Below are 17199 nucleotides of genomic sequence, written 5' to 3' on the forward strand. Positions count from 1 at the left end.
CAATTCAGCCCCTTGAGCCTGCTCCACCATTTGATATGATTATGGCTAATCTCATCTCATGTTGGCTCTACTTTCCTCCATAGCCTTTCAACGCATTACCAAGTAAAACTCTGTCCATCTCCTCCTTAAAGTTATTCAATGTCCCAGCATCCACTGCACCCTGGGGAAGTGAATTCCACAGATTCACAACCCATTCAGAGAAGTAGAAAGGGAAAATGTAAAGATGATCAGAAAGAGAAAATGCACTATCATGTTGAGAAACCATTGGATGTTCTTCTGAGGGCTTCGACTAGAGATTTTAATTAACTGCTTTTCTTTTAATTTACTCAGAGAGAAGATATTGCCATCTGTGAATTGGTCCAGACTGTGCTTAGTGTTCAATTTGGCTGTTTTTACATTGTACATTGTCCAGGGTTACTGTGACCTACTGCAGGAACAGCTTGGCACTACTTTCAGCTCTACTTGCAACAAATAACAAATTTTACAATGTCTTTTGCTAAGAAAACTAGTAACAGCAGTTTTAAATCTTATTTTTAATCCACTACTCATTTTAAAAATGATCTTCTTGCTTCAGAATGGTCAAATTTGCAGATGGCACCAAACTGGAGGGGAAAGTGAAGCTGCACAATTGTAGAAGAGTTGGGAAAAATTCGCAAGTGAACACATTTTAAGGACAGCTCTGAAGTCCTGCACACAGGTAGGAAAAATAAGCAACACAAGTGCAACAAATCAAAAGTATTAGAATAAAGTTAAAAGATACACGGAAGTCTGAGCAGTCCTGATGCTCAATTTACATAATCAACATGGAACAGCAATCAACTAAACAAATAGAATGTTGAATTACACACAGTGCAATATAAATGATCAGAAGTCAAGATCATACTGTGCAGACCTCAGGTTAGATCCCATCATGAGTCCTGCATCCAGTTCTACTTGATCACCAGACTGAACAGGGTGGGATTTGAAGGCTGGATGAATGGCAGAGAACAGCCCCAAGATAGATCCTTGCTGCCAAAGATTTCAGTTATCATGGGAAACATAAAATTATGGGTATGATTTGCCCCTTTCTGAAGTTAGCATGCCAGATGCCAAGAAAGGGAGACAATTGAACCAGTTTGACCTGGAGAGATACCTGACGCCTTCGTGTATAAATGCAGGGTAAGCATTTTAATCCACTAGCACGATTGCCATTAAGTACTGGATTAATGGTCACTTAAGGGCCTCAGCTAGGCAACAGTTTGATTGTCTGCCTCCCTGGGGGCACTAAAAGTGGCTACTTCTGCCTGTCGAGTTGAGGGGAGTCCAAATCCGGTAAAATCGGAGACGTAGATGGGGGTGTGGGGAGGAGAGGGTAGCCTCTGAAAGCTACTTTCCTGCTCTTGTCTCTATCCTTGCTCCACACAGCCTCCACTCCTTCCACAAGTCCCAACCCATAAGAAGGAAGAAAAGACTTCCTTTCTCATCTGAGCAGTAGGCCTAGACTGGTCAGTAGACAAACAGGAGGCTGGAAGAACACAGCAAGCCAGGCAGCATCAGGAGTTGGAGAAGTCGATGTTTGGTTATAACCCTGGGTTCGTTTACTTTGAATTCCAGCATCTGCAGTTTCTTATGTCTCTAATCAGCCTTTAGGACCCAGAGTCACTGGCCGCAGCTTCTGGCAACCCAAGATGTTATTATGGATATTCCATGATAAAATTTCACTGGTTTTGTAATATAACCATAATACGTTGGTTTTATCATTTATCTCTGTGGTGCTGAGAGATTGTGCTTGTGCCGTACACTCAACAGCCCAATCCAATTTTCAGTATTGACTATTTTCACTCCCTACATCAAGTTAATTGACCTTGTGCTATATTTGTTTTGCTCATGTGATTCAGAATAAAGTGTGTGACACAGGCACAGCCAGTAGGCGACCTTGAACCACCATTCACTGCAATCTGCAAGTAATGCTTCCATTGTGAGAACTTGTATCAGGTGACCGTAAAAACTGCCTTACTAAGATGATGTTATTCATTGAATTGACAGGTAGTGGGTACATCAAATTAATAAGTAGGCAGGAAGCTAATTGAGAGGTGTTGATGAAAATCATAAATCCCATTAGGAAAACAGAATAAGATCTTTTTCACTTCTTTCAATAATGTTAAGTGGTCATCAGTTTGTTTTGAAATTATAGTTTATGGTGGATAAACCAAAACAAAACTCATTAGCCTACAACTTAATCTTAAAAAGGAGGTGGCTGTTTCGTGCAAATGTGATTCATTCAACAGGGTTTGGCTAAAGTTGCAACACTTGTGTTCTTTTATTTCCTTTACACATTTAACATGCATTTGAAAGCTCTCCTGTGTCAACATGGCCATTCAGTTCTGTGGTCAGTCTGCCATTTCTCATTAGGGCTCTTGCCAGGACAAATACAACGTGGGGCTATTTCCAGAAAACTGTTTCTTTTGCCGGTTAATTTGATATCAGTTTTAAATCTGCTTCTTATTTATCATTGACCTGTCTGCCTGTCCCTGTGTCTGAACTTTACTTGACACCAATGAAATATTGTTTCATAGAATCAGTCTGAATATCACTGACAACATTAATTAAGATTATTGGCTTTCCCAAAGCAATGGTCCAAACTTTGGATGTAAAGATGTTAGTCAGGAAAGGGCACTAATGAGTAAAGCTGACTATAATGGATTAATTTGTTGTTCACAAAAGCACAAAATGGTCTGTGACAGTATCTTTTTGAGTCAGTGATAGCACCCTCACCTTGGAAAGTGAGAAAGTCAGTGCTGGGGTCAGCGAAATAGAGAAGGTCTTGGGGATGGAGTTGGAGATGGACCCGGTATCTCTTCTTCTTGGCTTTGTTAATTCACTTTCATTAGATACACACAAAAAAGGCTTTTCAGTATCCTCACTTGTTGTGCAAGAAAGAACATTCTGTTAGGGTGGGTGTCTGAAAATCCCCAGGGCTGTTGGGCCGGTTTAAGCTAGTCATGGAACACATCTCCTTGGACTTTGTTACGAGTATGGTGCACCACAAAACTGAGAATTTTTATAAGATGTGGAGGCCCTTTTTGGACCACCTGGGTACAGATTTGTCCGACATACTAGTATCAGACTTTATATAACCATAGCAATTCTATTTAATGAATCTGGTATCCAGAGAGGAGGAACTATGAACATATGAATATGTATAAATTTATGCGCTCAATGATCGAGGGCTATTGTTTTGTTTCATTGAGCTCTGTTATTATTATTATTATTTCCATTATGATTTTCCTTTTTTTGTTTAGTTATTAGTTATTATTTATTCATGTAATTAGTAGGTTTGTGTTTTTAACATTGATTCGAATTGTTTCGCTTTGTATTTGTTGTAATATTTTTTAAAAATATTTTTCCCAATAAAAATATATTTTTAAAAAAAGGAAGTAAGAAAGTCAAAAGTACAATCTCCTTGCAGAAGACATGATCACATACTCCCAACTGACACTTTTTTTCTGAAAAGTTGAATGTTAGTGCAGTATTGTTTGAGATGCCATCTTTTCAAAACGATGTTAAATTAACCATATTTGCCGACTTGAGTGGGTGTAATCATAAAGAGGGGAATTCTTTTAGTGTCCTGGCCAACACAAATCTCCCAGACTAGTTGATCATTTATCATTGTTTTATGTGGAATTTTGCTGCGCTTAAGTTGACACAATGATTACATTTAAACTGTAATTTATTGGCTATGAAGTTTTCTGGAGGGCACAGAAAGCGCACCATGAATGCAAATCATTTTTTTCTTTAAAAATGGATACAATGACTCGATTAACCTTAAAGTGTGATGGAGGAATTAAGCGATCAAGGGATACAGGTATAGGAATCATTGAAAATAACAACAGAGCTTGGCAGGGCCAGAGACAAAATCATTGGGTCTTTTTTTCTGGATGGATAAAGTTGGAAAACTTGGAAATTATGTTCAACCTGAATAAAATCTTTGTTGTACCACACTTTAAAAAGTACGAACAGTTCTATACTGGGTGCATTCAGATACAGAACCTTAAATTTTAATCTACTATTATTGGCATAATCTCAAGTCTTGTCTGTTGTTTTACTCTTAGATTTATACCCACTATATGGAAGCAGAGTCATCAGGGAGATTTAAGCGACTGCTGGACATGCACATGGTTAGCAGTGCATTGAGGAGTGTAGGTTAGGTTATTTTATTTTAGATTAGAAATAATCTCGGCACAACATTGTGGGCTGAAGGGCCTGTTCTGTGCTATACTTTGCTATGTTCTATCCATCGTGTAACGGCTTCTTTATCATGCCCATATTAACATCTTTCGCTCTTGCCTAGTCTATGCTCTTTGATTTACCATATTTTCCAAATTTGATCCCTTGCCCCCACCATTTGGTTTAATATCCTCTCGACTTCCATAGTTATGTGGCGTTGTAAGACACCACTCCCAGCACAGTTCAGGTCTAGACCATCCCAAAATCCAACTGCACTTTTCTCAGTACTTTTTACATGTATTCACTTCAGTTACCTGACTTGTCCTACGCCAATTTACAGTGGGAAGAGATTCTGCACAGTCAGTATGTTTAGCCTTTGCTTGGTAATTTGGTGCTCCACTCTTCTTCCTTCCTGTGCAGAACCTTTACCCTCAGTCAGCCGTGGCTCAGTTGGTGCCATTCTTTGAATTACAAGGTTCTGGGTTGAAGTTCCACTTGAGTTTGAACCCAAAGGTCCATGGTTGATATTCCATTGCAGGAGCTCTGCAGTTGGGCAGCACTGTCTTCCAGCTTACATGCTTTGCCAAGGCCAGTTCTGTCTGGGTAGACATATAAGACCACTTGGCAATATTTGGAAGAACAGGAGGGATTTGCAGGATGTCCAAAGATGTCCAGGATAAGTGGATTGGCCATGCTCAGTATCCCTCATATCAGGAGGATGTTGTGAACCTTGAAAGGGTTTAGAAAGGATTTACAAGGATGTTGCCAGGGTTGGAGGGTTTGAACTCTAGGGAAAGGCTGAATAGGCTGGGGCTGCTTTCCCCGGAACATTAGAGGCTAAGGAGTGACCTTATAGAGATTTATAAAACCATGAGGGGCATGGATAGGGAAAATAGATGAGGTCTTTCCCTGGGGTGGGGAAGACCAGAACTAGAGGGCATAGGTATAGGGTCAGAGGGAAAAGATTTAAAAGGGACTTAAGCCACAACTTTTTCACGTGTATGGTGTTATGTGTATGGAATGAGCTGCCAGAGGAAATGGTGGAGGCTGGTACAATTACAACATTTAAAAGGCATCTGGATGGGTATATGAGTGGGAAGGGTTTAGAGGGATATGAGCCAAGTGCTGGCAAATGGGACTAGATTAATTTAGGATATTTGGTCGGCTTGGATGAGTTGGACCGAAGTGTCTGTTTCCGTGCTGTACATCTCTATGACTCTAAGATTCTAAAACATCCCTGTAGTATCGAGGGATATGCAGGCTGGGTAGATTAGCCATGGGAAGTGCAAGGTTACATAGGATGCTCTGCTGAGGGTCAGTGGAAACTTGATGAGGAGCCAAATGGTCTCTTTCTGCAGCATGTGCATTCCATGATTCTTTATCTCTGGTGTGCTGGCTAATATTTGATCCTCAAGTAATATCACAAAACAGAGTATCTCATCACTATCTTGTTGTGGTTTTTGTTAAGCTTGCTGTATGCAAGCTGGCTGCCATGTTTACAAGATGACAATATTTTCTAATTACAAGAGTAAATATTTCTCAAGTCTGTCATTGGCTGTGATTGTTATATATTGGATTTTGCTGGGCTTAAATCAAGATGCCCAATGGTCATGAAAATGCTAAATGAATGCAAGTCATTCTATTCCTTCTATATAGTGTATGGAGGAAAACAGATTAAACAGAAAGGTCTCTTTTCTTCAGTCACAGAGCATGATGAAAAGAGATCTGTGAGGCAATGGAACAGTTCTGTAGGGAAAACATAGAACAGATATTTTCAATGGTGGAGGGGGGGGGGGGGGGGGGGGGGAACAGAAGACCAAGATAATATAAATAAAAATCACTTCTTCATAATTTAAGAGCAAAAATTGAAAGTCTTTACTCTGAGATTGGTTACAACATGGAACCTAATACCACAAAGAGTGGTTGCAGTGAATTATGTACATTATGAATGCTAGATAAGCACATGAGGGAGAAAGAAATGAAACCATTATGCTGACAGGGTTGGATGACAGGGATGAGGCTCATGTGGAGCATAACTGAAAGCGGACACCAGCTGGTCTTGCTTCTGTTCCGCACATTCTATGTAATTCTATCGTTTCAAGGATGTTTTAGCCTGCAACAGTTCTGCCGTTGTCTATGTTCTCATAGTTTTTTGGCTGTAGAGAACAGCAGGAAAACATAAGGGTCAACTAATATTTACATTAAATATTTCCGTGTATGTTGTTTTTGTGTCATTTTGCACTGCATTCTGCAGCTGTTAACCTATTGCATCAACACATCGGGAACACATCTACTGCACAGCTTTGAAGTAGAAGAGCCTTTTGGATCAGTGTTGACAAGATAACTAGAAACAACTTGAAGGCAGCTTGAGTTAGCATTTGTGCTTTCTGGATGTTCGGCAGTTCTGCTATTGAGAATTATCAATACCCAGCGGCAGATAAAATAATTGCCTTTATTTGTTAAGCATCTTGAACGTCCTATTGTATTATAGTAAGCTTCTTGCTAACTAGTAACATATTCCATTCTCTAAAAAATCATGCATCAGTAGTGATGACTAGTTTCTGTTCTGTTGTTGGTATCCCAACCTCTGGACAGTTAAGTGGTGCTCAGTACTTATATTGCCAAGAGATTTTAAGCAATGTCAATTTTATTAAAAATTGGAAGACTCTCATTCCTAAAGCATCTTATTGTGTTCCAAAACTCTTCCAAAGTTCTTTCGATGGTATGAACTACTTTGAAGTGTGCTGACTGTTAACATATGGTGAAAGAAAGCATTGATTTTGCAGACAGCAAGATGCCACAAACTGCTGCAACATGAATGTCTGGTTAATCTTGGCATTTGGTTGAGGAAGGAATGTTGGCCAAACAAAAGGATTATTCTTTTTAAAGTGTCATGGATCATTAAAGTTAACTAGCAATGCAAGCTAAGAGAGGCCCCAGTTTCACATATTATCTGAAAGATCGTTCCTCTGGCAATGTAACATTCCCTCAGTACTGCAGTAGAAGATCGGTTTAGATTTCCATATGTCAATCGATAAGGTGTCACATAAAATGTTATTGCACAAGACAGCAGCTCGTGGTGTTGTTGGTAATGTATTAATATGCACTGAAGATTGGTTTACACACAACAAATGGAGAATCAGGATTAATGGGTCTTTTTCAAATTGGAAAGAGGTAGCTGTGAGGAACGTGATTAGGCCATTCAGCCCCTTGAGACTGTTCCACCAATAATGAGGTCATGGCTTATCTGTGGCTTAATTCTATATGCCAGAAGACTGGGTTCAAGTCCCATCTACTTCAGAGGTGTGTAATAACATCTCCAAACAGGTTGATTAGAAAAATAGGCTAATAATTATTTTTTGAAAATAACGCAGGCTGGGAGGACCCTCATGTGGCACAGTGGTCTCTACCCCTGGACCAGAGTCCTGGGTTCAAGTCTCACCTGTTCCAGAGTTGTTTAATAACATCTCTGAATAGGTTGATTAGAAAAATAGGTTAAATCTTTTTTTTAAATTATAGAGCAGACCCAAAGTGAGTCCACAGAACTCACTGTTCCAGGCTTGGATTAACTTATGTAAGACATGGATAATGGCTCTAGTGGTGGCTCACTGGTTAGCATTGCTGTTCCATGGCATCAGGGACCCAGGTTCAATTCCAGCCTTAGGCAACTGTCTGTGTGGAGTTTGTACATTTTCCCCATGTCTGCATGGGTTTCCTCTGGGTGCTCCGGTTCCCTCCCACAGCCCAAAGACGTGCAGGTCAGGTGGATTGGCCTTGCTAAATTGCCCATAATTTGCAGGCTAGGTGGACTAGCTAAGAGAAATATGGGGTGAGTCTGGGTGGGATTCTCTGTAGAGCGCTGGTGTGGAATCGATGGGTTGAATGGCCTGCTTCCACACTGTAGGGATTCCATGAACAATGTTCCTTCCTGGTTGCACTTCCTGAGTTATAACACACGCTTTTGTATCCAAGTGTCTCCTAACATCTCTCCCAAATGGTCTAGTCCTAATTCTCAGACTGTGCCCCTTCGTTCTAGAATGTCCAACCAGTGGAAATGGCTTATCTTTATTTACCCGATCTTTTCCTTTAAATTTTGAAAACTTCGAAAGCTCACCCCTAAATCTTCTAAATTCTAGAGAAGACAAGCCTAATTTGAATGATGTCTCCTCATAACTTTGGTGCTGAAGTCCAGATATCATTCCTGTCAACATTCATTGTACTCCCTCCAAGACCAATATATTCTTCCTAAGGTGTACTGCCCAGATCTGCTCACAGTACTCCAAGTGGGGTCTAACCAGAGCTTTTTACAACTACAATGTAACTTCTGCATCCTTGTACCCTAGTTCTCTAGATATCAAGGCCAACATTCCATTAACCTTCTTGATTATTTCCTGTACCTGTTTCTCACTCACGCTCCAGCCGGTTAGTTAGCAACAATTTTCCTTGAACAAATCCATGCTGATTCTTCCGAACTGATCCACACTTTTCCACGTGGTTATTAATTCTATTTTAGATAATTGCTCTAAAAGTTTCCCCATCTCAGAAGTTAAACTGACTGGTCTGTAATTGCTGGGCCAATCTTTACATCCGTTTCTGAACAAGGTCGAAATGTTTGCAATTCTCCAATCCTTCAGCACCACCCACAAATCTAAGAAAGATTGAGAGATAATCGCCAGTGCCTTTGAAATTTCTACTCTCGTTTCCCTCAATATCCATGGATGCATCTCATCCAATCCTGGAGCCTTATCAACTTTAAATACCGGCAGCTTATCCAATTTGTCGATTTTAAGCACTTCTAGAGACTCAGTTTCCCCCTCAGTCACTCAGGTCATTCTGCTATAATGCGCGTTTTGTCAGCGCAGATTGGCTATAATGCAATTGATGAATTGTGGACATTGTTTGGATTATGTCAACCTTCTACTGAACAGATAAAGTCATTTCTATTAGTGATCTTCTACAACGTGATTTTCTGTAGCAGTTTTGCACAGCACAATCTTCTGTAGCGTGAGATCGCAAAGTAACACAACTGTCATGTTATAGCAGAACATTGAGCACTAGCTATAATTGTTTGGTAAATCTATAATTTGGATGCTAAACCTTACCTGGGTTTTAAAAAGCTGTTAACAAACAAATTACTGATATTTTTAGGTTCCCCCATTCATGGCTGGACTGCCCCTATAACAACAGGTCATAAAATTAAAAATTCAGTCCTTTTCCTGCCAATTTTATGTGCATTAATCCTCATGGAAACCAAATATTTGGAAAATTGCCACAAACGGGTGCAATTCAGTGAGAATTTTGCCAACTGCAGCTTTGAAAATATTGAAAGGTCAGAAATTAAAAATATAACTGTACACTGACTACACTCATAACGACCATCCTATTCTGATCTCATGGCTTTTCTGTCTGGATCCATCTGTTTTTTAAGCACACCAGATCATTTTCACCAAACACTTGCATGGAATTTGTTTTGCATTAAAATGGAACATCTGAATTTTTTTTAATCTTGCAAATTGTGAAAGACTTAATGTTTCCATAGCTGCTGTTTTAGGGAAAATTCAGGGTTTCCTGAAATGCCACTGAATTAATTTTCTGAAATGAGAAACAGTTCAGCTTCAGTCTGTCAGCTTTTCCATGGCATCTTTGTAAGAATGATGATGTAAAATACAGCATTTTCTGTCCTTTTATTATCTTGATTCCAATACATCAAACACAGCAGGATAATTGATTTTTTGCTGCTGCTTGCATTTTGTGGTGCCTGTAAGAGGCGAAGTAGGAGGATTTCCATGCCGCTGTCGAGATTTCCATGAATTGATACATTGGCATAGACGATGAGATAAGGAAGCAGAAGTAGGCTATTCAGCCCATCAACATTGCTCTGCCATTCAATGAGACCAGCCTATCTAAATACAGCCTTTCACTGGTGCCCAACATACTTCAATCACTTCATATTCTATTGAGATCTCTGGATATTCTGTGTACATCGAAGTGTTTCAGTGAATGGGTCAATGAAGAGGGTTGTTGTAATTTTAACTTTGCATGACTGTCTAAAATGGACAGCTACCTATTTTCTTATCACATTGAATACTCTATTTCTTTGGTGTCAAGGGTCAGCTGAACTCTTTACAGTTGCTGCACTGTAGAAAAAATGCAATTGCACAAGCAAGTGTTTTGGCCAAACTATTTCTCAAGGACAGGGAAGGGTTTCTTTTGGATCACGTTTAATCATCCAGCATCTCTATGATTCTGTTCACTGCTACAAATCAAGATAAAAATGCATACGGAGCATCATTCATGAAGAAATCTCTGACAATAAGACTGATTGAATTGCTGAATGTGAACACACATTGATGATGGTCCCAAACTTGTGTGTGTAACAAATCCTGCTCACTTGGTCAATGTTCAGTCTGAACAAAGATTGATCTCACCACATCAATAATGTGGCTGAAAACAATATGATGATTTTCATTTTCTTCTTTTGATGTTCCTGCGTCACATGAACTGCAACTGTTCAAGAAGGCAGCTCTCCACCATCTTCTCAAGGGCAATTAGGTGTGGGCAATAAATGCTGACCCAGCCAGTGACACCCACATCTCCTGATTGTTACAATTAAGGAAATATGGATGATAACCATTCAAAAATATCAGTGGCAGGATCTTAATTATTTCCTCCTCAACCTATCATGCCCCTAATTGTCAGTATAAGTTATAACTGTGAAAACTGATTTGAACTGTGCAAACAATTTCTCCTCATTAACGTTCTCATCCAGCTGGTTGACTGTTCAAATGTAAATACTTATTTAGATCCATTATTAACTCTCATGATCAATTATAAACTCTGACAATATTCTCGTGACTACACGTAGCTTGCATCCAAATTACTTTTCATTTTTTGATCACTCGTGATGTAGATTCCACTGGCAAGGCTGGCATTTTGTACCGTCCCAAAATGCTCTTAACAAGGTGATGGAGAGGTGGTGCCTTCTTCAACTGCTACAATCCTTATGATGAGTGCACTCCCAACCTGCTGTTGGGCACTTCCAGGATTTTGACCTAGAGAAAATGACGGATTGGCAATGCTATTCCAAGTCAGGGGTTGGATGACTTGGAGGAAGAATTGGAAGTAGTGATGGCCCACCATCCTGCTATTCTCCTTCTTCTAGGAGATAGGTGTCATGGATTTGTCAGGTGCTCTTGAAGAAGCTTCGGCATGTGTCTGCAATTCACCTTGTAGATGGTGCACAGTATAAACATACTGTACCAATACTGGAGGAAGGTAATTATTAAGGTTATGAATGGGGTGCCAGTCCATCAAGCGTTGTTGTTGTTGTTGTAGTACTCATCCAGACAAATGAAGAATACCTCACCACAATACTGGATCTGTACTTTGTAAATGGAAAGGCTTTGGGAAGTCAGATGAGTTACTCACTGCCTAATACTTAACCTGTAAACTGCCGTGATTACTAGAGCCGTCATGTAGGTGGCTGATTACATTTCTACTCAATGGTAACCTGTAGCATGCCAATGGTTTTGGATTCAGCTACAAATGCCAGGGTGAGATGATTTGAACATCTCTTGTTGGGGACATTCATTGTCTGGTAGTTTTCTTGTACAAATGTCACTTGGCACATATTAGCCCATGCCTTGATAATGTCCAGTTCTTGCTGCATATGGATGCAAATTGCTTCAATATTTGAGGACTTCTTTGCAAATGCCACTGCTCACTGTGCTGTCAACAGCAAATAGCGTCTTTTTTGACCTGTGTTGGAGTGAGGGCTATTGAGGATGAAGCTCGTTAGCCCTGGGACATGGCCATGAGGAAATCCTGCAGAAATATATCCAATAGTTAAAAAAAAAATCCATTAGTGTCTTAAAAGGGATACTAAGCATGAAGCTTGTCTGGACAACAAAAGTGAGAATGGAATTTAACAGGAAGTTGCTGCGCTTTATTATATTCATTTGTGGGATGTGGGTGTCACTGGCTCGTCAGCATTCATTGCTCGTTCCTCGTTGCCCTTGAGAAGGTGGTGGTGAACTGACTTCTTGAACCACTGCAGTCCATCAGCTGTGGGTTGATCCACAATGCCATTAGGGAAGGTTTCCCAGTGACAGTGAAGGAACAGCAAGATATCTCCAGGTCAGGATGGTGAGTGGTTTGAGGTGAACTTGCAAGTGTTGATGTTCCCATGTATCTGCTGCCTTGTCCTTCTAGGTTGAAGTGGTCATGGATTTGGAATTTGCTGTCTGAGGATCTTTGGTGAATTTCTGCAGTGCATCTTGTATGGGGTACAAACAAGATGCACACACAAGACCATGTGCCAATATTTACATTTGTCCATTCACTGGATGTGGATGTCACTGGCAAGACCAGCAATTTTTACATGTTCTTGAGAAACAACTGAATTTTTGCAGGACATTTCAAAGAGAAGTTAAGAGTCAATCACATTGTGTGAATTAGGTGCCAGATAAAGGACAAATCAGATGTATTTCCTTACCTGAAGGCCATGAGTGGACCAGACAAGCTTTATTTCGTTAATCACATTTGAATGGGAAGCAATCCCTAGGAGGACAGAGAAAATGCTGCAAGGATACCCTGAATGTCTCCCTAAACAAATGCATTATCCCCACCAACATGTGAGAATCACTTGCCCTCGAATGTGCAAGCAAGAGGAGAGGCATCTATGAAGGTGCTAACCACTTGGAGTGTCACAGAGTGGAGCACATGGAGGCCAAGCACAAGCAGTGGAAAGGGTGCACCGAATCCAGAGTGTTCCCGCCCACACGCCTCCTCAAACACCATCTGTGCCCCGGGGCAAAGTCTGTAGCTCCAGGATAGGACTATTCATCTACAGTAGGGTCGTCCTGCTCTGGAATGGCAGTAGATCATTCTTGACCCTGAGGGACTATCAAAGAAGAAGAAGACTCTGAAGACAATAAGAAATAGAAGCAGGAGGGCAGACCATTCAGCCGAAATGAATCTGTTCCATTCTTCAATAAGGCTATAGCTGATTTGATTGTGGCCTTAGAGGCATTTTGTCACCTGTTCCTCATAACCCTTGACCCCCTGGTCAATTGAAAAGCTGTCTTACTCTGCCTTGATTCTATTCAATATGCTGTAGCTTCCACCGCTCTCAGTGGAAGAGAATTCCAAGGATAATGACCTTTGAGAGAAATAATTTCTCCTCATTTCTGTCTTAAGTGGGAGGTTCTTTATCTTTAAACATGGCAGCCCTCAGAACCTTATCTGTTTTAATAAAGCACGTCTAATTTTTCTAAACTCCAATAAGACCGAACCTGCTCAACTGTTCCACATAAAATAATCCCTTCATCCAAGAGGTCAGCCAGGAGAACCTCTTTGACCTGCTTCTAACTAAAATATATATTCCCTTTAGTGAGGAGTCCAAAATAGTACACAATACTTCCGATGCAGTCTCAGCAGTATCCTGTACAGCTGTAATTAGATTCACCATGTTTATACTCCACCCATTTGTAACAAAGGCCAACATCCTATTATTCGTCCTATTCACTGACTAGTTACTTCTTCGTTCCTAAATGCACGCGTGTTAATTTTTTTGTGAATCATGTAAAGGTCACTGAAATGTCTCTTACTGCAGCATTCTGCAATCATTCTCTACCTAAATAGTATAGTCTTTTGATTCTTCCTGCTAGGGGACAACCACACATCTTTCTACATTATACACCATCTGCCAATTCTTTGCCCACTCACTATCTATCTCTTTGCAGACTCATTGTGCCATCCTCACAACTTGCTTTCCTGTCTACCTTTGTAACATCTGCAGATTTGACTACACTACAGTCAGCGCCTTTATATAGGACATCAAAGTAGGTCATACATTATTGCTGCCCCAGCGCCGATCCCTGTGCCACTCTACAAGTTAAAATTTGCCAAACTGAACATTGCTCATTTATTCTGATTCTCTGTTCCCTGATATTGTCAAGTAAGATTATACACTCACTTCTCAATAGGAGCTTCAGACCTACAACTGTCAGACTCAAGCAAGTGTGTCACCAATGGATCTCACATGACACACGTTATCCATTCTCCTAGAAGACTTCAGTTATAATGTTCTAAATGACACTGGCCAGACACACTCTTGAAAGAGTGGGGGTTTCTGAAGATGACCTGACCCTATTTGTCAAAGCACTTAGGGGGAGTTCAGTTAGCTCAGTTTGCTGAATGGCTCGTTCAGAATGTCAACAGCCTAGGTTCAATTCCCACACAGGCTGAGGTCACCATGAAGGTTCTGTCTTCTCAACCTTGTCCCTCAATTGAGGTGTGGTGACCCTCAGGTTAAACTCACCAGCAGCCACCTCTCTCTCTCCCTAATGTGAATGGGACTATGGTGACCTTACATTTTTCATGTCAAAGCTCTTGACTTATTCTTGGATTTTTTACATGTCAAGGTTATGTCTCAGTCTTCCATTCAGAAACCAAGCAGCAAAATCTCTCTGTATTCTTAGAATCATGGAATCCCTGCAGTGTAGAAAAGGCCATTCAGCTCAACAAGTCCACACTGACCATCCAAAGAGTATCCCACCCAGACCCATTCCTCTACCCTATTACTCTACATTTCTCATAAATGATGCACCTAACCTACGCATCACTGAACACTATGAGCAATTTAACATGGCCAATCCACCTAACCTGCCCCAGCTCATTCAGCCTCTCCCTATAGCTCAAACCTTCCAGCCTTGGCAACATCCTTGTAAATCTTTTCTGAACCCTTTCAAGTTTCACAACATCCTTCCTAGAACAGGGAGACCAGAATAGAATGCAGTATTCCAAAAGTAGTCTAATCAATGTCCTGTACAGCTGCAACATGACCTCCAAACTCCTATACTCAATGCACTGACCAATAAAGGCAAGCAAACCAAATGCCTCCTTCACTCTTCTGTCTACCTGTGACACCACTTTAAAAGAACTATGAACTTGCATTCCAAAGTCTCTTTATTCAAGCAACACTCCCTAAGATATTACCATTAAGTGTACAAGTCCTGCCCTGATTTGCCTTTCCAAAATGCAACACCTCACATTTATCTAAATTAAGCTCCATTTGGCAGTCCTCAGCCCATTGGCCCATCTGATCAGGATCCCATTGTACTCTGAGGTAACCTTCTTTGCTGTCTACTACACCTCCAATTTTGGTGTCACCTACAAACATACTAATTATACCTCCTATGTTCACATCCAAATCATTTATGTAAATGACAAAAAGCAGTGGACCCAGCACTGATCCTTGTGGCACACCACTGGTCACAGGCCTCCAGTAATTAGATTACATTACATTACAGTGTGGAAACAGGCTCTTCAGCCTAACAAGTCCACACCAACCCGCCGAAGTGCAACCCACCCATACCCCTACATTTACCCCTTACCTAACACTACGGGCAATTTACATGGCCAATTCACCTGACCTGCACATCTTTGGACTGTGGGAGGAAACTGGAGCACCTGGAGGAAACCCACGCAGACAAGGGGAGAACATGCAAACTCCACACAGTCAGTCGCCTGAGGCGGGAATTGAACCCGGGTCTCCGGCGCTGTGAGGCAGCAGTGCTAACCACTGTGCCACCATGCCACCCAAATAATGCCACTTTCTCCCATAAATAAAGTGAATGTTTTTTTATAAGACCATGAGGCCATAAAGCACAGGAGCAGAATTAGGTTGTTTGGCACCTTGAGTCTGTTCCACCATTAAATTATGGTTGATATGTTTCTCAACCTCATTCTCTTGCCTTCTCCCATAACTCTTGATCCTCTTAATAGTCAAGAACCTGTCTATCTTGACTTAAATACACTCAATGACTTGAACTCCTCAGCAGCAATGAGTTCCACAAATTCATCACCCTCTGGCTGAAGAAATTCCTCCTCACCTAATTTCTAAAGGATTGTTCCTTCACCCTGAGATTGTGCTCTCATGTCCTAGTCTCTCTCACTAGTGGAAACATCTTCTTTGCAATCAACCTCTCCAAGCTTCCCAGTATTCTGTATGTTTAATCAGATCACCGCCACCAGCCCACGTTAATGCAAACTCCATCGAGTACTGACCCAGAATCTTCAAACGCTATTCATATAACAAGCCCTTCATCCCTGGGTTCATTTCTGTAAACCTCCTCTGGACCCTCTCCAATGCCAGCACATCCTTAATTAGAAACTGCTTACAATATTCCAAATGCTGTTGAACCAGTGCCTTATACAGCCTCAGCAGTACACCTCTGCTATTCTATTCTAGCCCTCCTGGAAATGAAAAGTAACATTGCATTTGTCTTCCTAAATGCCAACTGTATGTTAACCATAAGAAAAACCTGAACTAGGACTTCCAAGTCCCCTTGTGCTTCAGATTTCCAAAACCTTTCCTATTTATAAAATAGTCTATACCTCTATTCTTCCAACCAAATTGCATAACTTCACACTTTCCCACATTGCATTCTATCTGCCACTTCTTTGCTCACTCTCCTGGCCTGTCAAGGTCCTTCTGCAGTGGATAAAAAGTGGAGCTAGAAAAAGCACAGCAGATCAAGCAGCATCACAGTCAACATTTCAGTCAACATTTCAGGTCAGAACCTTTCATCAGGCTTGCAGTCCCACTTCCTCAACACTACCTATTTTGGTATATCGACAAACTTGGCAACAATGTCCAGTTCCTTCCTCCAGATTGTTATTGTATAATGGTTTCAACACTGTCCCTTGTGGAACCCCACTAGCCACTAGCTGCCATCCTGAAAAATATCTCTCTATCCCCAGTCTCTGCCTTCTACCAGTCAGCCAATCCTCTTTCCATGCCAGTTCCTTGCCCCTAATACCATGGGCATTATTTGGCAGGCTCCTCCTCTGCGTCACCTTGTCAAAAGTCTTCTGGGAATCCAAATTGATCACCTCCACTGGCACTAAATTGTCTAATTTGCTCATTACTTCCTCAAAGATTTCAAACAGATTTGCCAGGCGTGACCTCCCCTTGATGAAACTGTGCTA

At 41.0% G+C, this 17199-nt stretch overlaps 1 protein-coding gene across 1 annotated transcript in view; it reads left to right on the forward strand.

Moving 5' to 3' along the window:
* Nucleotides 1-678: 678 nt before the first annotated feature.
* The window catches only part of LOC140467425 (solute carrier family 45 member 3-like), a 180445-nt gene continuing 163924 nt past the window's right edge, over nucleotides 679-17199 (forward strand). The window contains exon 1 of the mRNA XM_072563773.1: nucleotides 679-697. The gene's annotated coding sequence lies outside the window, so the exon portion shown is untranslated. The remainder of the gene's footprint in view (nucleotides 698-17199) is intronic.

Source organism: Chiloscyllium punctatum, chromosome 45 (assembly GCF_047496795.1).
Source record: "Chiloscyllium punctatum isolate Juve2018m chromosome 45, sChiPun1.3, whole genome shotgun sequence".
NCBI lineage: Eukaryota > Metazoa > Chordata > Chondrichthyes > Orectolobiformes > Hemiscylliidae > Chiloscyllium > Chiloscyllium punctatum.